The 24,781-nt window shown below is 35.2% G+C and overlaps 1 pseudogene; it reads right to left on the bottom strand.

The window, feature by feature from the left end:
* Positions 1–10,040: 10,040 nt before the first annotated feature.
* LOC150056629 (protein N-terminal asparagine amidohydrolase pseudogene) overlaps positions 10,041–24,781 on the bottom strand; it is a 49,585-nt pseudogene continuing 34,844 nt past the window's right edge.

The following is a 24,781-nucleotide window of genomic DNA, read 5'->3' as shown; positions in this document are numbered from 1 at the left end:
TTCGTGCATGCTAAGCAAACACTCTACCAACTAGGCCAAATTCCCAGCCCCCAACTTTTGGGCTTTTATCATTTTAACCAATATGTTTTCTGAAAATTTCTTTTTCTACAGAAAATAAGTTCAAGTGTATGTATTTCCAAGGTGCCATACATTTTTCATTACAAATGTCTTTCTACATAACAAAGTGAAATGATAGATAACAAAGTGAAGTGAGAGATAGAGTCTGAATTTACTTTGGTAGCAGTAAAATGTTTTTTTTGACTATAACTACAAGCTGAATCACCTTTTCCATTCTTGGTTTCTCTGATCATTTTAAGGGGAGAAATCATAAAATGTGAAAAATCTAGGGGGAATTATTATTTATAAATTCAATGCCCCAAACTTGTTCTGAATTACAGTTATCTATCTGTCTATCTATCTATCTACCTACATATATATAAATTTATAATAACAAAATTGTATAAACCTTTTGTAGGAGGGGGAATTATTTTCTCCTGTTGCATTTCAATGAAATAGCTTTCTCATTGTATAAAAGTTTGTAAGTGAATATATATATATAATATCACATGTATGATAATGATATCACATATGTACATATATGCTATATAGAATTATGCTATAAATCATGTATATGTCACATATATATCTATCTTTTATTGTTTTGATTTATTTTATGAATTCCAAATAAGGCACTATAGTTTAATAAATTGACATTTCAGGGAAAGTATTGTTAAAAAGTAAGCACTACAATGTCTTATCATTTCCTTCAATACTCATTTCAAATTTCTTAATAAATTTCAGGATCATTCTTAGTATTATAAGCTGATTTCAATCACATTCTTAGTCACTTGGCATTTTATATTTTAAAATCACATCATATCAAGATATGACCATTCTCTGTCATGTTGTTCCACACCAATCCTCCTTTAACTATGTTATTTTTTTCTGTTCCATTTTCTCTCTAGAGAGTGATGTCCTATAAACTTCCCCTTCTGATGAGGCAAATCTCCTTTCTGTCTCTTGCATTTGAATGGAATATCTTTCCCATCATATAAGAGCTTGTCAAAGATTGTGTCTAGTGAGTTCCTTCACAGTGATATATACATACATTCTAGAAAATTTTCTTTCTACTTCTTCTCTCCACTGCCTCTTCCTGCATAATAGAGTTAGACCAACTTCAGATAGTACCATTAAAACTCTTTGTTGTTTATAAAGCTACAAAACTGTATACTATCTAAATTTCTGGACAGTAACAAATCACATTATCATGGGTTTAAGGAGTCTAAGTCCATATGTGGCTGGATGATAAGAGTATTAGAACAAGCCAATTGAAATCTAAGTTCCAGTCTGAATTAATTGGTAATAGTGCATTATATATATGTATATATAGATATATAAATGTTGGTACCCATGCATACATACACGTACACACTGACACAACACTCATACAAGACAGGGCATATATGATAGGCCAAGCATTTGGAGGAGATGTCATGATTTACTGTGTTGATCTAATAATTTCAAATTCAGAGAACAACTGATAGTCAATGAGATTAAAATGAGAGACCTTGATTTTCATATGTTAGATTATTATATGAACTTTGATTATGTTTAAGTGAAGCTATTATGTGTAACATGCTTTTGACTCTTCAAAGACATAATCTCGTAGGCTCAGATGACATTCCCTTTATCTCACATGGTAAAGGAAAACTTGCATCCTTAAATGGTCCCTTAGGCAATCCTATGTGGTTCAGAGATCCTGGCAGATGTTGACCCGTGGAATTCACTACTTGCTCTCAATGGAATGACAGGATGTAGGATAAAGATTTAGCAAAATTGGACAGAGCACAATTTTCAGGTTGCTCTGAAAATTAATTTAAATTAATTGATATTTATTTAAATTTGTCCAATTCCCTCTGGTACTGTGCTCAGCCAGTCTTAGTTAACACTTAATAAGCTAAAGTGATGAACTTTATACTGTTAGTCCAATGGGACAGTGGCCTGTCGTCATTTTCCTTTGTTTAGAATATAGTCAGGGATTAGGTTAAACTAATGCTTGCATTAGTTGTCTGGCACACATAGTGAAAACTATTATGATGGGAGAGACTCAGTAAAAAGTACTGGTTTGTTCATGTCATTGCAAGACAGTAAAGAAACAGCACAATCTTGCAAATCGAATATATTATTGTATACTAACTGAAAAGATAAAGGATGCAAAACTGAAAAATCTGTCAATGTTTACATTCACCTCAACTGGAGAATAACTATATATTAATTAAGGTAAGATGGTAGCAATGTCAGATGCAATTATTGACTTGGATGTGTTTTTGTTACTGAAATTACCAGCTAACAAACCAACAAGCAAAAACTTCTAGCTGTAGCTGTTGACCCAGAAAACTCTTCCCTAGAGACCTTCAAATGAAGATAATCGTTATCTGTTTTATTTTACAAAAGAAATATTATTTCACATTACTTCTACTATATAAATTTTTATTTCCTGGCATAAGAAATTTCAAGGGTACCTCGCTTACCTAGCATCATGCTAGGGATGAACCTAAAAAAGAGTAATTGGTGAGGACCTTGATCAATTAGTAAGACAATGTTGTGTCTGGAAGGTAAAACTTAGAAACTTTAGGGGGCTGTCATATATAAATCTTTTAGGAGTCTGAGAGACTGGTACACTTTTGAATATTCATCTTGAAATAAGTCACATTAATGAGTCTGCTACGTCAAACTATGACACAGGAAGGATTTTTTTCCTACGGAAAAAGAAACATGCATCTATTGTTTTGTTTTGCTTCATTTTTGTTTTTTCCTGTGGACTACATTCGTGTTAAGCAGTGAGACTAACAAATTTGGGTGGGGCTTGGGAAAGAAGTAATATTGAATCTGATACATTATGAGATAATAAAGCTTTGTCCTTAGGACTTTACTGACAATCCTATAGCAGAGAAAAATACTGAACTGAAGTTTTGGCAAGCCAAAATTAGAGGACCATAAAACAGCCCAGCATGAGGAATGACTTTTATGTAAGAGCTACTTGGATATTTATACCATCATTCATGGCATATGAAAATTATTAATACAGGAAAATGATGCTGGCTTTTGGCAAAGAAGCATACTCGTCTCTTCAATCTTATACTAAATGATTTTGCAGGACTTATGAGCCCTCAGACCTGATCTTTCCTACTCTGAGCCCATGCCTTCTGTTGCTAGGAGTGGAATTTTATTTGAAAATCAAAGCTAATTCAAATCAAAACCGAATATTGAATATTCAATCAAAGGAAACAAGACAATTACTATGAGATTTAGATTCTATCTTTTCTATATAAGGCATTACAATAATGCTTTTATAATTATAGTATAGTACATTACAGAAGGTGATATAAACAGTGACATTCTGTTGGAAATTAGAAAATGTTATATAAAATTTGGAGTCTAGCATATCCAGGAAAGGACAAGTATAATGCTTGAGTAGATGGATCAGATTTTCATATGATTTCCTACAGCTTTTACTTGAATTATTGACTATATTTAAGTATTTGTTACAATTTCTGGTATTTTATAATCAATGAGATGCATGGGTCTTACAGTATTTCCTACTCAAGGGTGGCCCTGAAAGGCAATGATGGAAAGAAAGCTGTATTTTAAGACTTATTCTGGCATCTGCTTTTGTGAGGGATAGATGAATTAAAGTGTTGGCCTATACTAATGCACTAAAAACTTACCACTGGTTCACTAGGGTTAGTAAAAATGGAAATGGGATAATGCTGACAACAATTTCATGATGACTATACATTGATGACTATACAACTTCCACTATTTTCTGGGAAACAACCTATCTTGCCAACTGGACATGTAGGCCATAATGAGTTTCTGCTTTTGGTACTTATAGGCTACTTCACTAATCCATGTTGAGTTTTCTAACTGTATACCACTTCCTTTCTGCTGGATTCCTAATTGGTTCTTGTATCAATATGTTAAAAACAAAATGAGCACTCAATTAAAAAGCATGGAGATACTTCAAAATGATTTTTGTTCATGAAAATAGAATTCTTTCTTCAAATAAAATATGAGAGTAAAGTGGCAACAAGTTAAAGTTAAAATATCAATAACTTATTTGTGATTCTCTATTTTCAAATTAATTCAGAAGTGATTTCACCACCAATAAACCTGAGAAGGGAACACAGTTATATCTGAGTTTATGTCCATAATTTGATTTCATTTCTCACTGACTTTACACATATTTGTTGATAACCTTTGTAAAGAGGAACTCATTTAAATTATTACAGCTATTGGTTGCCGTTTTTCACATTATGAGACCTGAACTCTGGGCCAGGAAAAGGATATTTTTGTTAGAGTGATCCAAGAGAAGAATCAGCAGGTAATTTGTAGTCAACTTAGAACACTTTCTTCTTCAAGGAATAGTGCTACTAAGCTACAACACCCTGAATTTTATATTTTTTAGAGGATAGAAAGGAAATTATTAAGATTTTGTGCTCTGCTTTTCTCCTTCATCCTAGGAAAGTATTCATTATTATGTTAGTAAATCAAAAGCAGGAGAAGGTTCATTTTAACACTAAAGTGAATGTTATTTTAAGGTTTGTCACCATTAAGATAAAGAGGAGTATCTGGTTTGTTGAGAGGTTAAGAATATCTAATAGGAAGTATATGTTTCTGTGTTGGATTATTGCTACATATATAAGCAATGTAACCATAATGTGTTGATTTTATTATGTTATGAAATATAATTATAATAATTTTATTGTGGCATTTAAAGAAAATAAATTTATGATAAATGTCCTGATTCCATATATTTAATATATTAACCACCAATATTTTGAAGATATATTCCTTACAAATTCAGATAATTGTGGTGCCTTACAGTTAATGTTTCTAGTGGAGGTTGGGAAGCTATGTTTAACTTAATTTGGGATAGGTGGCCCAATAACAGCAACAGCTTCATTTTCTGCTGCTTTTAAAATTAGCTCACTTTATCATTTTTCAATAAGACTTTAAGCATTTTAACTATATTCTGATAGTTGTGAAAACTTGAGCTTATGGAGTTTGAGGCTTAAAGCATGTGGACTCTATGTGAGGCTGATGACAAAAAAAAGCATGAATAAAAATTCCTAAATGATGCAAAATACTCATGTGTGACCAGTCATTGAGTGACTTTGAGGTGCTATTTCAACTGAAAGTGTTTCATCTTTCACTTTTTACAACATTCTTCCCACACTAAGATACTTCCTTCTGTCTTACATGAGCCTATTTTGCATCACATGGACAATATCATTAAACATGCCATTATTCATCATTATTATATACCATCTACAGGATAACAGTACAATTTTAGTTTTATGCTATTTCCCCATATAAAATAGTAACAAGATGTAAATATCACTATGTATATATATATATGTATATATATATGTACATATTTCTTTTTTGTTGTTGTTTTTGCCCATCCTGGGCTTGGAAACAGGACCTGATCACTTTCTTGAGTTCTTTTTCTCAAGGCTAGAGCTCTAGCTCTTGAGCCTCAGCATCATTTCTGGATTTTTTCTATGTATGTGGTACTGAGGAATCAAACCCGGATCTTTGTGCATGCTAGGCAAGCACTAGGCCAAACTCCCAGCCCCAGCCATGTATGTTTTTTTTGAAGATAAAGCAAGCAGGAAAACAAATGTAAAGTGCCTTAGTAAATTTAATGAAATTTCTTTTCCGAAATCAGAATCACCAAAGCAATAAAGTGTGGTTTTAGTTCAAAGAAAACAATTACCTTATTTTTTTCAAAGAAATTAAGGAACTGCCGGGCATGGTGGCTCACATCTGAAACACTAGCTACTCAGGAGGCTGAGACCTGAGGATTGAGATTCAAAGCCAGCCCAGGCACCAAAGACTGTGAGGCTCTTATCTTCAACTAAGCAGTAGAAATCTAGAAGTGGTTTTGTGGCTCAAGGGTGGTAGCCTTGAGCTGAAGAGCTCAGGAACAGTGCTGAGGCCCAGAGTTCAAGCTCCACCACCGACAAAAAAATATTAAGGAGCTGATTCCACCAATCCCTGGAATAGTTGATGTCAATTCATTGTGATGCTGGGTACTCAGTATTTGTAATTTAGTAATATAAAAAAACTTTGCAAAATTGTTAACATTGTACTTGACAATTTTCACTAAGTGTATTTCCTCTATTTTCACTAAGTGTATCAATATGAGTATATGCTATATAACTAAATATATGAGTTTATTATTTGCATATATAATTAGACTAAGATAAGTTTAAACTTAACTATTCCTCATAACTATTCTGGGAGAAATCTTTTCCCATAGGCCTTCTTCATGCTATTTGTAGAGGAGAGCCAATTTCTGGTTAAATTTTTTATAGTTCATTTAACTAATTCTGAGCATATTGAAATTGCCTTAGGTGCTTCAGTTTGTTAGGTAAACAAAAGACACAAAGAAACAACTGGTATTTTAGTTTATACTAAAATGTACAAAAAGAAAGTTTCATTATGACATGTTGAGGCATTTATTCAACGTAAATTAACTATTTTCCTTTCCCCTTGGCCCTCTCTAACACTTCTCCTCTTTGACCTCTCTTATCTTCCTCAAAAGCTAGTTCTAAATAGTTCTACTTCCACGTAATTCTTCTAAATTCTACATATTTTAGGATTTGTTCTTTCAAGTAACTAATAAATACCTTAATGTATATGTGTTAGAGAGAAAGAAAAAGAAAGACATTTTTTTCTATATCCATTCATACACATGTTAATAACTACTCATTCAGTACCTTGGCTACTGTGAACAGTGCTGTGATTAACATGTGTATGTTGATGTCACTCTTGTGTACTGACTTTGATTCTATTAGCTCTATAATTTTAAGAAGACTGGCTGGGCAATATGATAGGAAGAAGCATTTTTATTAGCATATGTTAAATGTACTAAAGTGTTCTTTTGTGATTTTTTTTTTTGCCAATCCTGGGCTTGAGCTCAAGGCTTGAGCACTGTCCGGATTTTCTCAAGGCTAGAGCTCTATCACTTGAGCCTCAGCACAACTTCTGGCTTTTCTTTTTTCTGTGTATGTGGTGCTGAGGAATTGAACCCAGGCCTTCATGCATGTTATCCAAGCACTCTACCACAAGGCCAAACTTCCAGCCCTTCTTGTGATGTTTTATTTTTATTTTTAAATTTTTTAGTGTAATTAATAAAAGGGTTACATGATATTTGCCAGATAGCTGGTGCATTAATCCACATACATTGATACCCTTTCACATGTCTTGGTACCCATTTCCCTCCCCCCACCCCCCCATCCGTCTTGGTTTTCCCCACTTCCCTATCAAATTTCAAATAACCAAATAAAAATAAATTCAATATATCAGATAGCTAAATGAGATACTGTAACAATATGAGATACCCAAGGGACAGCAAAAGAGATCAGAGATAACAAAATACATTAAGGACAACAATCATTCGTTATATGGCTTTTGTTTCAATATCCTGGAGGCCCTGTCAATTAGCTTCATACTATATGGCCTTATGTATCAAGATTTTACTCTATTGCAGATCTCTGCTAGTAGAGCCCAAGGTTTCTACTGATTATGACAAATGAGGGAAATCATTGAGCCTAAGTTCCTTTGAGTCTGGCTTACTTCACTTAATATGATTTTTTCTAAGTCTTTCCATTTCCTAACAAATGGGGCAATGTCATTTTTTCTGACAGCAGCATAGAATTCCATTGTGTACAAATACCACAACTTGTTGATCCACTCATCAACTGAGGGACATCTAGGTTGGTTCCATATCTTTGCTATGGTGAATAGTGCTGCAATGAACATTGTTGTGCTAGTGGATTTAGTATGCCCTTGTTTCTGGATGGTTGGGTAAATGCCAAGTAGTGGAATTGCTGGGTCATAGGGGAGTTCTATGTTTAGTTTTTGAGGCACTGCCACACTGCTTTCCATAGTCGTTGAACGAGTTTGCACTCCCACCAACAGTGTAGTAGTGATCCCTCCTGGCTACATCCCCTCCAGTATCTGTTATTATTCGTTTTTCTGATCCTGGCCTTTCTTACTGAAGTGAGGTGGAATCTTAGAGTTGTTTTGATTTGTATTTCTTTTATGACCAGAGATGTTGAGCATTTCTTCATGTGCCTATAGGCCATTTTTGTTTCTTCTTCAGAGAAGACTCTCTTTAAGTCTTTGGTCCATTTTTTAATGGGATGGTTGTTACTTTGGAGATTAGTTTTGGAGTAATTCAATTTTTTGAGTTGTTGATATATTTTAGATATGAGGCCTTTGTCCGTTGTTTGGTTGGTGAATATCTTCTCCCACTCTGTAGGCTTCCTAATTAATTTACTAGCTATGTCCTTTGCCATACAAAAGCTCCGCAGTTTAATGCAGTCCCACTTATCCAGCCTTTCTCTGATTTGTTGTGATTCTTGGTCCTTATTAAGAAAGTTTCGACCTGTGCCAAGGAGGCCTAGTGTATCTCCTATTCCTTCCTGTAAACTTTTCAGTGTGTCAGCTTTTACCTCCAGGTCTTTGATCCATTTGGAGTTAATTCTAGTGCAGGGTGCCAAAGAAGGATCCAACTTTAGTTTTCTGCAGGTGCTTAACCAGTTCTGCCAGCACAACTTGTTGAAGAGGCTGTCTTTCTTCCATTCTATTTTTTTGTCTCTCTTGTCAAAGATTAGGTGGCTATAGGTCTGTGGTTTAATATCTGGGTCTTCAGTTCTATTCCATTGGTCTTCAGGCCTGTTCTTGTGCCAGTACCAAGCTATTTTGATAATTATAGGCCTGTAATAGAGTCTAAAGTTTGGAATTGAATCATGTGATGTTTTATGTATACATATAACATACTTGAACATATTCACTCCTATTAACTCTTCTTTTTACTCATCATAACCACATGTTATACTTTTTAATGGCTTTAATTATTCTATTTCAAAATATGTATATTCATCATATTTAATCCTGTCATCTACTGCTTTAAAAACAGAAGATAAACAAAGAATCCCCCTTTACAGTCATATCATTATTTGTGAGAGAAAATATACAATATTTTTTTTCTGAGTCTGGCTTATATCACTTAACATGATCTCCAATTCCAGCCATTTTCTACAAAAGATATAATATTAATGTGAGTGTATATGTGCTTCTATTGTGTGCTATATGATTTGGCACTTCATAGGAGAAACCATATTTTTTTTCATCCAGGATCATCTACATATATTCCTCTTAGAGTCTATAAAGTCCTCTTCGTTTTATGTTAACTTAGAAAGCCACGTCTCTTTATCACCGCCTTCTTATTTTTCTTATTCTGCCTTTGGTTGATAGGGAATGTGCTAGACACTGAAGAATTAAATGTAAATAAAATAGCTATTTCCTTTTATGCAAAATGTGGCACATTGTTTCACAAACAGATTCCTAATTAGGAAACATGACACTACAAAGTAGAGCTTATTTCATGTATTCTAGAGGTTGAAGTAATTATTCTTAAAAGCATCAAGGAAAACCACAAAGACATAATATGAGAAAGGTTTTCAATAAATTTTCCAAATGGTAGCAGAGTGGCAATGGAGCGTGTCAGACAAGAAAAACACATTCTAAAAAGTTAAGTACTATCCTCAATCCACTCAATGAGTTACTGCAAATCTTGATTTCAGAACTGGAGGCTTGTCTAAATTATCTCTCACATTCAGGGTTAACAGGACAGGAACTTTTGCTACTCTCTCAATATATCCTTTAGATCATCTTTCTTTTCCTTTCATCTAAAATATTTCCAAAATATATTTTCCTAAATGATCTGGTTATCCATTCTTGTTAAAATAGATGCTTTTATATTTCCTGAGACTATTGTGATAAGAGAAAGAACAAAACTCCGTCTGAGTGCAAATCCATTGAAAAGAAGGGCTAGAGAGTAGATAAGAATTTGGTGCCTTAACACTAATGGATGTAGAATGCAAATTCCTACCCATTTCAAACCCCATCAGTAGCCTTTGTCATGCCAAAAATAGTTGCTTTCTTTGGTAAGTTTCCTATTTTCAGCTTCTGGGAGAAATCTTTTCCCATAGGCCTTCTTCATGCTATTTGTAGAAGAGAGCCCAATTTCCAGGAAACAGAGTGTTCATGGGAGAAAGGCACTTCTTTAAGAACAACGAGATAGACCTGATGTGTTCAACGAAGTATGGGGGCTCGGCCAGAGGGGAAGTAGGAAGGTTCTCTAGTATGTGCTCGTCATCCTGCTGCAGTCAGAAGTCTACGTGTGGAAATGGTGTCCAGAAATAGGGGCCTATCCGCAGTCCTGTGTGTGCGCATCATGGATGCCGACCATCTGCCCTCCTGCTAATGCCCTGGCTTCCCGCAGCTTCGCCTCTGGGCCTCGATCTCTAAAGGAGGCTCTATAGATTTCTGTAGTTTTAATGTTGACAGCAATGCCTTAAATGACTGGGAAATGGTTTTCATTTTCTTCTCAGCTCATTTAATTCTGTCACGCACAGCATCGCTAGGTGAACATTGTCTTCTTACTTGTCAAATTCACTAAGCAACTGGTGGGTCAGTTTCCGTGACCACTGCCTGTGGTCACTGAAGCCTCCCACACTGAGCATGGTCAGAGAAGAAGTTGATGGAGTCCACGATCAGTGGCACCTCAGTCCTGGTGTCGACCCATCGCAGTGTCAGGCAGGTGATCCCATTACCTGTGTGCCTCAGGACCACAATGTGACAAGTGGTGGCATCATCAGAACCCAGAATGGAGACGGAGCCATCCTTTGGGGAGGTCACTGCAAACTCTCTTTGCTGAAAATACAAAAGTCCCTGGGGTCCCATTTGTTGAACAGACTGACCTCTGAGAAGTCTGGCTCTTTCCTCCAGTCACGGATAGGCTCTCACCAGCTCCGCTGCAGTCCACGAGCAGTGGCATCGCCTAGGCGGCAGCCTGGGCAAACACCAGGAGGCGGCAGACTCTGCTGCCTGGAGTCTCCGGGCGCTGCCACTTCACCGCTTCTCCCTATATTTTTAATGGTAAAGTTAAGAATTCTTCTAGCAATGCCTACTAATTACTGCATATAATAATCATAGAATAGTCATCATATTGTATTATGTAAAAAAATCACCTCCTTTCCTAGGTTCTGATTTATTTGAAAAATCTGATATTTTACTTATACTGAACAGTTTCTTAATTCTTGGAGAAATTTCTGAAGAAAAGTTGAAAAAAAATACTCTATGTGTTAACAAGCATTTATGAAGTAGACTGTGGGAATGTTAATTGTATTTATTGCAAAAGAGAAAAAAGGGATATGTATATAAAAAGAAGAGATGAGTTATTTGGGGGGCAACTACTGAAGATAGGAAAAAAATGAAAGTAAACGGTGTGTACATATTAAAAAGCCAGAATGGGATTCATCTGAAAGTTTGTTAGAACTTTAAAAGGATAGCGAGGGAGAAAGGGTAAGAAAAACCAATAGAGGGGAGCACAGAAGCCAACTATGTTCATATATAATATAAAGAAATGCAGCACTGAGAACCCACCTCTTTCTTTTGTTTTTAGTTGGTCATAGGGCTTGAACTCTGGCCATGGTGTTGTCCCTGAGCTGTCCTAATCCCTGAGCCACAGTGCCACTTCCGGCTTTCTGCTGGTTAATTGGAGATAAGAGTCTCTGGGCTGGCTTTGAACCACGATCATCAGATCTCAGCCTCCTGAGTAGCTAAGATTACAGGAGTGAGCCACTGTGTCCAAGGAACCCTCTCTTTTATATGCAAATAAAAATAAGTGTGTAATTAATGAAATGTCTGAGTAGAAGAAAGTTGTAATTAAATGAAGATCTTTCTATATATTTCTATTCCCTGTCACAAAGATTATAGATTAATATTTGTTATTGCTAATTTACTTTCAGTAAAAAGGCTAATAATAGATATAAAAAAGAATAGTTCAGGGCTGGGAGTTTGGCCTAGTGGTTAAAGTGCTTGCCTAGCATGCATGAAGCACCGGGTTCGATTCCTCGGTACCACATACATAGAAAAAAGCCGGAAGTGGTGCTGAGGTTCAAGTGGTAGAGCTCTAGCCTTGAGAAAGTCCAAGGACAGTGCTCAGGCCCTGAGCTCAAGCCCAGGACTGGCAAAAAAAAAAAAAAAAAAAAAAAAGAATAGTTCAATCTATGTGTTCGATTTTCCAAAACTGTATATTTTGTGTGAATATATTCTAAAATCTTATAATTGATGCCTACATTTGCAATAGATTTTTTTCATATAAGATTTATTATAACTAGATTGGTTTTATGACATTCAATGTGCAAAGGAACTCTGTTATTTTTAACTTAAGCTCCTCTATCTACTTATTAGCTCTTTATGTATATGCCTTTATTTCTTTCTCTCTGAACTTTATGCATATTCATGCTTTTACTTATGAGGAATATAACATTTTTACTTTATTTTATTTTTTTAATTACCATATATTTAGTGATCTTTTCCTTATATAGTATGGAGGAATGAAACTCAGGGCCTCATGCACACTTGGCTAACACTCTGCCACTAAGCCACAATCCCATACCCATATTTTTATTTTATATTTCAACTTACATTATTATTATTATTATTATTATTTTCATCATTATTATTACTATTGGGTTTCATCTCAGCCTGAAGCTTCCTATGTGCTTTACAAATTGAAATATGATTTCAATACTTATTTATTTATTCATTTGTTTGTTTGTTTGCCAGTTTTAGCTTGAACTTGGACCTGATGAATGTCTTGTGTCAATAGGCTATTTTTATTCCTTCTTTAGAGAAGTCTCTCCTTAAGTTTTTAGCCCACCTTTATTATTTATTTACTTATTTATTTTTCATATATTTTTATTGTAATTAATAGAAGGGTTACATTATATTCACCAGATAGAGGGTGCATTACTTCACAAACATTGATACCCTTTCTCATGTCTTGGTCCCCATTTCCCTCTACCCACCCCCGCCCCTCGTCTTGTTTTCCCCCTTCTGTATCGAATTTCAAATAACCAAATAAGGATATATACAATATATCAGATAACAAGGTAAAATACTGTAACAATATGAGTTAAGCAAGCGACAGCAAAAGAGATGAGAGATAACATAGTACATAGGAAAACAATCACTCATTATATGTTTAGCCCACCTTTCATTGGGATGGTTGTTTCTTCGAGGATTTGTTTTCGAGAGATTCAAATTTTTGAGCTGTAGATATATTTTAGATTTGAGGCCTTTGTCTGTTGTATGGCTAATGAAGATCTCCCACTCTGTGGGCTTTCCATTTAACTTGCTAGCTATGTCCTTTGCTATACCGAAGTTCTGCAGTTTAATGCAGTCCTATTTGTCCAAATTGTCTTTAATTTGCTGTGTTTCTGGGTCTTTATTAAGAAAGTTTAAACCTAGCCTGGAGCGGTGGCTCACACCTGTAATCCTAGCTACTCAGGAGGCTGAGCTCTGAGGATCAAGGTTCAAAGCCAGCCTGGGCACAAAAGGACCTGAGACTCTTATCTTCAGTTAACCTCTAGAAAATGGGAAGTAGGGCTTGGTTCACCCAGGCTCCGGGATATCACCCAGGCTGAGTTCAAGCCCCATGACCCACAAAAAAAAATAAAAGAAAGAAAGTTTAGATCTAGTGTATCTTCTATTCTTTCTTACAAAGTTTTCAACGTATCTGCTTTTACCTCAATGTCTTTGATCCATTTGGAATTAATTCTGGTGCAGGGTGAGATATAAGGATCCAGCTTTACTTTTCTGCAGGTGCCTGACCAATTCTGCCAGCACCATTTGTTGAAGAGGCTTTACTTTTAAAATATTTTTTTTTGTAAATTTGATGAACGGTGTGTTACCGTTACAAAAGAAAGGCAATGAATACATTTCTTTTTAAGCATTGTTTCCTCCTTCCTCATTTTCTCCCTTTTAACCCAAATTGTTAAATTCATTTCCAATATAGTGTTTAGTGTGTGCTATTGTTTCATTAATTCATCCTTTGTCCTGATTTTTCTATCATTCCCTTTCCCTTCCTTGGAAAAGATAAACTTCTATACAAGACAAAGGGTACAGAAAATTAAAACAAAAAAAGTAGAAATTGCTGAAAAGTGGACATAATAAGAGTCTCTTGTTCCAATCTTGGAGTTCATTTTGATATGCTTCATTACACGTGGTCTATGTACTTAGTGACTGAGTTATTTTGATCCCATGCTAAGAATATCATACACATATTCCAGTTATTACAAATGAAGGAAACCATGCAACTTACATTTCCTTGGGCCTGGCTTTCTTTACTAAAAATAATCTTTCCCAGGTCTTTCCATTTCCTTACAAATGGGGCAATGTCATTCTTTCTGATGGAAGCATAGAAATCCATTGTGCATACATATCATATCTTCTTGATCCATTCCTCTATGCAAGGGTATCTGGGTTGGTTCCATACTTTAGCTATGCTAAATGATGTTACAATGAACATGTTTGTTCTGGTAGCTTTAAATTCAGTGCAATAGCCATCAATATCCCACTGTCATTCTTTAATGAAATAAAAGAAACAATCTCAAAGTTTATATGGAATAATAAAAGAACTAAATAGCAGTCCCCAGCAGAAAAAACACTGCTGGAGGGATATAAATACCAGACTTCAAACTCTATTAAAAGTAGTAATGAAAACAGGTTGGTATTGGCACAAGAATAGTCCTGAAGACCAATGTAATCAAGATGGAAGAAAGAAAGCTTCTTCAACAAATGGTGAGGGAAGTTAGATCCTTATACATCACCTTGCACAACAATCAATTGCAAATGGAATAAAGACCTGGAGGTAAAAGCAGATACCCTGAAAATATTGCAGGAGGGGATAGGGAAAACACTAGGGCTATTTGGCACAGGTTGAAACTTTCTCAAAATCCAGAAACACAATACCTACAGCTTGAAAAACTGAATTTCTCAAAAAAAATCTTTATAGAAACAACTATCCCCAAGAAAAGATGGGCTAGTGACTTTAAGAGAGACTTCTCTGAAGAGGAAATAAAAGTGGGCAATAGACACAGGAAGAAATGCTCAACATCTTTGGCCATAAAAGAAATACAAATCTAAACAACTTTGAGATTCTACCTCACTGCAGTTAGAATGGTCATTATCAAGAAATCTAATAACAGCAGATGCTGGCTGGGATATGACCAGAAGGAATTGTGTTACACTATTGGGTGAGAGTGTAAACTTTTTCAACCACTCTGGAAAGCAGAAGTTCCTCAAAAGACTTTGTTTCCTTAGAAGTTAGGATTGGTTACAGGTATGAGAAATTTATTTTCTTAACTTATTTTTCTTTGAAAACTCTGTTGTATAAACTCATTTAGAATCAAATTGAGGATGTATTTATAAAGTTCAAAATAATCACAAATTGTGTATCTCAGCCTCCTGAGTAGCTAGAATTGGAATTATGAGCTAGAGCACCTGTCTCCAACTATAGTGCTTTAGAAGAGAGGATTCCAGATTATGAATAACTATTTCCTTTTGTCTCAAAGACATAGGTCCATTAAAGTATGTCAAGGGAGAGAGCCAAAGAACAACAGATACATAAGAAAATAATGATGTTGCATTAAATTTCTAAGCAATGAAGAGGTATGTCTTTTAGTTAACCTAAGTAAGTCGAAGACTCCCCATTTATTGACTTGTGCTCTATATTAAGTGCTATTCTATTTACAAGGAAGCTACTAAACCTCTTGCTTAGGTGATATTTCCCACTACCAATGGAGAACTGGTGACTACTAGCCTGTATTTATTGTTGATAGAAGTGCTTCATTGGTGAGGAGGCTAAAAATACCTTAATTTGATATATCTACATATATCTCTCCATATATGTTAGAAACAGACACCATTTGCTCTTTTTTGGCGTATTCATCAGTTTCTGTTCCTTGAGCTATTAAAGGAAGGATGAATGTCCAGATTAAAAACTGGCATATTCTATTAATATAAATTATTATAAAATTCAGGTTAAATCCCATTGCTTTTATCATTTCATTCCAACATGACTTAATTTTGTCTACTTTTATTGATGTTCAATGGAGAAACCTAGTGAGCTATTTATATTTCTGCAGGTACCTTTGGCGGTATGTTAGAGTGTGTTTTGGTCTTTATGATTTATTTACTACCATCTGTCCTTGACTGTCTCTCAAAGAATGCGAGCGATACAGTCCATGTCTTCTATTTTCCATTAGGCTTTTGTCAATGGAAGCATAGAAGAGATCCAGGTGAGAGAAATATAATTTGCATGTTCATTTCCCTAGCTTCACCCATTCCAGACTAATTCATGATCATCATATTATTTTTCTAATGGGTACAATTTCTCTCAAATGTATATTCTGTAAAATTGTACTGAGTTGATTAAAATACAGCTGCCTCCATAAAACTATTCCTAGAATTCTAGATGTAATAAACATTGGAAGCAGATTTTTTATAGATATGGTTAGTTAAGAAAATTTATACTGAAGTAGGATGGGCCCTAAACCAAACATGATTGTTATCCTTATAATTAGAAATGAGACACAGTGAAAAGAAAAGAAAGCAATGAAGGTCACCAAGAAAGGGTAGAAGCAAATATTATAGGGGTTATCAGTAAAGCAAGTACATAAAGTACATAAGAGACTAACCATATCCCTCAAACCAGGATGAACTGTCCTTGAAACTTGGGAGAAAACATTTTGATTTCATATTTCCATCTTCTACAAGAGTTAGATAATATGACCTTGCTATTTTGAGCACCTTTTATGGCTGCTCTAGAAACACACTATTTCTATCAGATCTGGTTAGGTCTCTGACTTACCCCTGTGGGTTTTTTTTTAATCATTGTTATTATTATAAATTATATCTTTACAGAATTATCTTGTTTCATAGATGCCATCTGTTTCTTTAGGGAAATGTAATTGTTAAGTAATTTTCTAGGCAAGGGACTAGAAAATTAGCAATTGAATACATTTCTGACACGTGGTTGATTCAATGAAATGGAAGAATAATTTCCTTACAGAGTGCTACACCTTGTGGTAGATAGCAGGCAGGCAGTGCAGGCAGTCCAGGAGGATTTGGAAAAATCAAAGTTTTGTGTCATTACTAATAGCTATAATTGTAGAGTCACATCATTGCTTTGGTTTGAGTTAAAAATATTATCCTTTGGTTGGCTACTAGTGGCTCATGCCTTTATTCCTAGCTAAATATGTGGCTCAGGCCTGAGGATAAAAATAGGGCAGAACTATTCATGAGACTCCATTTTCTAATCAGCAAAAAATACAGCCATTATTCAAGTAGCATGGTGCCAACTAAGAGATAACAAGTCCCTGTGTTCAAACCCCCATTGTCTCCAAAAATATTATCATGTAATTAAGACTATTTTCCCCAAACTATAAAGGCTGCATAGGATAGTTAATAAACCTGTTTTCTCTTTTATGAGTACCAAACTCAGGATCTGATCAGAAAAGTTACAGATATAGAAGCTCTAATTAAATGATTATATGTCTCTTAAATTAATGTATGAGTTTATTTGAGGGAGCAGTATAGAAATGGTACAGAATACTCACATATGTGAAGCGCAGAACTGTAAACATCAGTGTTTCCCTGAATGTCATTTGCACTTGCAGGTATCTCTTTGAAGGAGTTATATTTCCTATTTAGGCAGAAGCACCTTAATAGGTATAAAACTAGTGCAAACAAATGTTTCTTCTCTAGAATCAGAGCAACATCTCACACTACTACCTAATCTGTTTTTGATGTAAGGCATTCATCTAGGATTTTTGGTATTAATTCATAATTCTGCCTTCTGCTCTAACATTAGTAAGTAATTAAATCTGAAATCAAAGACTGGATGACATGCCAGAGTTCTTTCTCTTACAGTAGAGAAAGCCATCTGAAAAATGTGAGAGAAAGAGAGAAAGCTGATAGGATGCTACAATAGACCTGCATGCCATGGGGTCAATGAGAAAAAGAGAAAAACAGAATGACAGACTGTGATGTATGGCTGCTTCAGAATTATACATGCAGCAAGAGAAATGAACATAACAAACCACAAGGAAAACCTAGAAGATAGTTTTTGGCATAATTAAAAGCCTAAAAGTATAAGATTAAGTTAAGGAGGGTTGTTTTTAGGTCTCAAAACTTAAGAGAAGTCAAAAAAAATTGACAGGTTATCAGAACTACCAGGCATCAGTGACTCATTTTAAATGTCCTTTACTTTCCTTCTGAGCCTGAACAACTACAACTATTATCCTACTAATGTCTTTCCATTGTACTATACAAAGATAGTAAAGAATTGACTACCACCCTATTTTCCCAGGTGCATACAGATACCAGACAATCAACCAGAAAGATGTACAAGATTACCTGACACAGGCAGGGCAATCCTACCTGAGCCAGGCTGTGAACATTCTGTTGTGGGCCTAGCCTATAAGGCTCTGAAGCCAAGCTGTGAGGCCAGGGAAGGATTTAGAGGTTGGAAAACTGAGAACTGTATGGTGCTAGGGTCAAACCATCTAGGCAAAACACATGTAGAGCTGTCTAAATATTAAAAAGCTTGAGACCTTGGATTTTTAAGTATATTTTTATATTACATTAATTTTTAGAATGTATTATTAATAGATGTTTTCTTAAGTGTTTGTTTTCTTTTTAGAGCTATATTTACACATCTAGATTTCAAAAACTGGTTAATTATTATTTTATGAGTGGAACTGATTTAATTTTTAGTGTCCATTTTCGGCAGTGCTGGCTTTTCAAACAAAATGATGACAAAGCCCCTTCATAAGCCATATGATTCGATCTTAGAACACTGCTACTGGGCTGCAGTCCTTCAATGCATTTATTTTTGTGGGGGATTTCAGATCCAAATCATAATTCTTATTTTTGTGTCAATGTGCTAAACATTTGTTCATATCTTTTACATATTTTTAGAATAGGATATGATATGATACAGTACTACATATTAGAACATGGTGATATGATAAATACTCATTGTACATGTATTAAAAATATTAGTATTTGAACAATTCTCTACAATGTTCTCTTGTATAACATCTTTCTCTGTAGTCTTCTGTGTTTCTTTATGGGACTTCCATATTTGCTTTGTGAGCTTTTATCTTGTTGTATGGTGTTGGGAGTTGAACTCAGGGCTTTGCATGTGCTAGTCATATGCACTACACTGACAATATTACTACATATTGCCTTCTAGTTAAGTACTGAAAAGTTAATTTCATAGCATGACCAACTCAGTTTACATACGGAAAAATAAGACATTAAAGGTAATAAAGCAAAATAGAACATAGCAGAGCTAATCCACCGAAGAGCTGAGGCATCAGTGCAAATTATGTATGTCATTATAGCAGTCTTTCTGTTACATCATGCATGTTTATTTATTGAAGACTTGTTGGACTATTACATTTTAGTTTTGTTTAGTAATGAGCATTGTATTATGTAAATTATTGTATTATTGCCCTGGTATTTTGATATGACATTTGTCATAAACGTATATACTCAACCCAACCAAAATACCATGTCTGGCAATCTCTGCTTGTGTACTTTGAATATTTATAGCTCATATCCATTAATAATTGTGCTCCTTTTTATAGAAATCTGTGAAATGGCAAGCTATCAAGTATATTAAAGTCAGATATTTTTTCATAGTTGGGGTTTATTCCATTTCATTTCTTTTTTAATGGATCAGTTTATATCATTTGATTTCCCATTTAATTTTATACTTGTGGGTTTATTTTATGTTTTCTTTGATATGCCAAGACTCCCTGGCTTCAAGTGATAATAAAAATATAAACAACTTTTATAAACTATTTATTTGATTTAAAAATAAAAGTATTCCTGGGCCAGGAGTGTGACCTAGTACTAGAGTCCTTGCTTAGCATGAATAAGGCCCTGGGTTTGATTCCTCAGTTCCACATACACAGAAAAAGCCAGAAGTGGTGCTGTGGCTCAAGTGGTAGAGTTCTAGTCTTGAGGAAAGCCCAAGGACAGTGCTCAGCCCCAAGACTGGCAAAAACAAACAAAGAAACAAACAAACAAAACCAAAACCGTATTCATATACCTTTCTATATTCTATTCCATTTACTATTTTAACCAAACAAATCTAAAAAATTCTGCTTGAGCTTTTTAATCATTTTATGTCATACATGTACCAAGAAATAAAATTTAAATTTATAGATGTATTTTTATTCAAAAATTTTACCTTTTATGATTAGGGCTTGAATCTAGATGCTCAAGATGAGTAAAACCTCATTGGATGTCTTAGATTGCTGTTGTATTATTTTATTGTTAACAAAAGAATAGCAATAAATGGATGAGCCTGCTATTTAACATAGTCTTATTGTGAGAGAAATTGACAGATATTAGTGAGAAAATATAAATATGAGGAAATAGTGCTATTGTTATCTTCTGTGCTGGAACAGAATGTGGAGGAGATGATCATGACCTCAGAGGCACTTGCTCACAAACTGCCACAGACCCTCTTGATTTTTCTTTCTATCTGGACCCCCTATGAGATATTGGCTTATGATAAGCTTAGTGGCTCATACGGTTACTGTGGTTTGTGACTTCATATTAGAAAAACACAGGAAGATTTTAAAGATTCCTGTGATTCTGTGGTTCACTATGGCAGAAAAAAAGTTTCTTAGATAACTTGATGGACTTTCTAGTATGGATTCGAAGAACTAAAATGTAATGTAATTGCAATTTCATAGCTTTTAAAATGTATATAGTTGCTAAATTAGTAATAAAATCAAGATTAATTCAAATGAATGCCATAATGGATTACAGGGATTAAAATATTTTGGCAAGCATTCAAGGTGAGTGATTTGGACTCAAGGCCTTATGATCCTTGCCTAGCTTACTCAGTTGTTGTTCCATCACTTGAATCATGCATCCAGTCCAGTTTTATTTCATTATTTTGGAAATAGAGCCTTTTCAATTTTTTTTGCCTTAACTAATACTGAACTGTGATCTGCCATTTCTCAGTCCTGAGTACCTGTGGGTTATACCCACAGGCACCAGTCAACTTCATATTATATTTTCTCAAGCAAAATTATTAAAAGGATAAAATAAATTAGAAAATAATTTTTTCATATATTTTTATTGTAATTAATAGAAGGGTTACATGATATTTGCCAGATAGATGGTGCATTAATTCACATACATTGATACCCTTTCACATGTCTTCATCCCCATTTCCCTCCCCTCACCCCCACCCCTCATCTTGTTTTCCCCCGTTCCCTATCCAATTTCAAATAACCAAATACAAATATATCCGATATATCAGGTAACAAAGTGAGATACTGTAACAATATAAGATAACCAAGGGACAGCAAAAGAGATGAGAGATAACATAGTACCTTAAGAACAACAATCATTCATTATATGGCTTATGTTTCTATATCCTAGAGATCCTTTCATTTAGCATCCAACTACATGGCCTTTTGTATCAAGGTTTTGCTCTATTGCAAACCTCTGCTAGGAGAGCCCAAGGTTTCTACTGATTATGACAAATGAGGGAAACCATTGAGCCTAAGTTCCTTTGAGTCTGGCTTACTTCACTTAATATGATCTTTTCTAAGTCTTTCCATTTCCTAACAAATGGGGCAATGTCATTCTTTCTGACAGCAGCATAGAATTCCATTGTGTATAATTTTGTATTAGATTGTAGACATTCTACTTGAAACAGTGGTGGTTCAGAGTGAGTCTTTCTGAGCTCACACCAAGATACTAGTTCTAGCATCAGAGGGGAAAGTTCATACCCAAACATCTATCCTAAGTTAGCACATCAGAGATCTCAGAGAGGAATAAGGCAGAAAAGTAGCACAAGAAGACAGCATGGAGTGGCACCAGCTGCTTGTAGCCACCTTGGAGACAAAGCCTCCCTCTGGCACCTGAGCAGACAGTGCTTCTTGGCAGCACAGACCTGCCGGCTCCAGATAGAGCCAGACAGAGCATGCCCCAGCCAGAGCCCTCACCCAGCCATGGGGCGGACCTGCCAGCTTCACCAAAACAGAAAATCCAGCAATTTGTGAGTAACTCCATGGAGAAGTTTCCACTTCTGCTCTCAGAAAGATATTGGGAAGCAATCCCCTCCCCCACCAGCCAAGAGCAGCTCCATCTTGACTGCTAGCAAAAACCCTGCCAAACCAACTGGAGCCTGACAAGTGTTGCTGGCAGCACCATCATTCAAAAGAGTAAAGGTTTTCCCAGAGGCAGCTTAGATGGACATCCACCCCAGGTGCTAGCAGAAGTTCCTCCTCCTGGGCGGGGCCACATTCCTGGTAAACAAAGCCACTCCTGGCTCCACTGCTTTTTGTTTTTGATTTTTTTCCCCTGCCCAATCAAGCAAGCTGATCAGAAAAACTGCAAAGCCAAATTGCAAGAGAAAAATACTTTTTGAAGTGTTTGGATCCCGAATTTAGTGGAGACACAAGTGGAAACTTGTGTTCCCCCAAAAAAAGTGAATTGAAGGATACCCCCTTTTTTCCCACCTTTTTTCATTTGCATTTTCATGTGTTCACATTTTTGCCATTTTACCTCCAATATTTTTTTTAATGTTATGATTCCTTCCATTTTTTTATCCCCACTTTCCTTCTGTCATAATGGTCATTCTTAGAAATATAGTGACAGCACTAGGTACAGACTGGATATAAATGATATTTTCATTGATACAGTCACCTGCTTTTTAATCTGTTAGATTTTTTTCTTATGTATATTTTTTATTGTAATTAATGGAAGGTTTACATTATATTCACCAGATAGAAGGTGCATTACTCACATACATTCTCATGTCCTGGTCCCCATTTTACTCCTCCCACCCTGGCCCCTCATCTTGTTTACCCCCCTTCCCTATTGAATTTCAAATACCCAAATAGGCATATATACAATATATCAGATAACAAGATAAAATACTGTACCAATGTGAGATAACCAAGGGACAAAAAAGAGATGAGAGATAACATAGTACATTAAGGACAACAACAATCACTCATTATATGTCTTTTTTTTCTATATACTGGAGGTCCTTTACTTTAGCATCATCCTATATGGCCATAACCCTAGTATTTTTTGTCTAAGAACAAGGTGTTCTTTTTTCTTATTTTTCTTTTTTGTTTGTTTTTGTTTATTTTCACTTTTTAAAAATTTCTATCATTGAACTCTCCTATATACATATTCTTCTTTTCTTTATATATTCTTATTACTCTTCTTATTTTTGTAAGTTTATCTTATTTTTGTCTAAATTTTGTAATCAACTATTTTACCTTTCAATCCTAACTCTCAATATCAATGGACTTAACTCTCCAATTAAATGGCACAAACTGTCTACTTGGATCAAAAATCAAGATCAATCGGTCTGCTGTCTTCAAGAGACACATCTTGCCCCCCCCCAAAAGGTATTGAAAGTAAGAAGTTAGAATAAAGTTTATCAAGCTAACGGCCCCCATAAACAGTCTGGAGTTGCCATCCTCATATCAGATAAAATTAGGCTTCAAACTAAAATTAGTAAGAAAAGACAAAGAAGGTTATTACATACTAATAAAGGGATCTCTCCTCCAAGAAGACATAACCATCCTAAATACCTACACACCTAATCCCGGAGTACCAAACTTTAACAAGCAAACTTTACTTTCACTAAAATCACACATAAATCAAAACACAGTGATTATTGGTGACTTTAACACTCCATTCTCACTTATGGACAGATCAACTAGACAAAAACTCGACAGAGAAACCTCAAGTTGAACAACTGTATAGACCAACTAGATCTAACAGACATCTGCAAATTATTTCCCCCAGCAACATCCCAATATATGTTTTTTTTCAGCAGCACATGAAACAATTTCCAAAGAAAATAAAGTACCTAGGAATTAACTTAATTAAGATTGTAGAGGAATTTTTTGATGAAAACTTTAAAACCCTGAAAAAGGAAATTAAAGCAGAACTAAAGAAATGGAAAAACCTCCCATGCTCCTGGATTAGAAGAATTAACATTGTGAAAATGGCAGTCTTGCCAAGGGCTGCCTACAAATTCAAGGCAATACCCATCAATATCCCAATGCTATTCTTTAATGAAACAGAAAAGGTAATCCAATATTTGATATGGAATAATAAAAGACCCTGTATAGCAACAACAATTCTTAGCAGAAAGAACAGCGCATGAGGAATTTCAATACCAAACTTGAGAGTCTATTACAGAGCTATAGTGACCAAAACAGCTTAGTACTGGCACTAGAACAGCCTGAAGACCAATGGAATAGAACTGAAGACCCAGATATTAAACCACAGACCTATGGCCACCTAATCTTTGATAAGGGAGCAAAAAAAAAATAGAATGGAAGAAAGACAACCTCTTCAAAAGTTGTGCAGGCAGAACTGGTTAAGCACCTGCAGAAAACTAAAGTTGGATTCTTCTTTGTCACCGTGCACCAGGATTAACTCATAATGGATCAAGAACATGGAAATAAAAGCTGGTACACTGAAAACTTTACAAGAAGGAATAGGAGATACACTAGGTCTCCTTGGCACAGGTAGAAACTTTCTTAATAAGGACCAAGAAGCATAACAAATCAGAGAAAGGCTGGATAAGTGGGACTGCATTAAACTGCAGAGCTTCTGTATGGCAAAGGACATAGCTAGTAAATTAACTAGAAAGCCTACAGAGTGGGAGAATGTCTTCACTAACCATACAATGGACAAAGGCCTAATATCTAAAATATATCAACGGCTCAAAAAACTGAATCACTCCAAAACTAATCTCCAAACAAACAATCATCCCATTCAAAGA

This window comes from Megascapheus bottae, chromosome 12, assembly GCF_031878675.1.
Source record: "Megascapheus bottae isolate mThoBot1 chromosome 12, mThoBot2.hap1, whole genome shotgun sequence".
Lineage (NCBI taxonomy): Eukaryota > Metazoa > Chordata > Mammalia > Rodentia > Geomyidae > Megascapheus > Megascapheus bottae.
The sequence above is the reverse complement of the archived record's forward strand: the minus strand, read 5'-3'. Positions and strand labels throughout refer to the sequence as shown.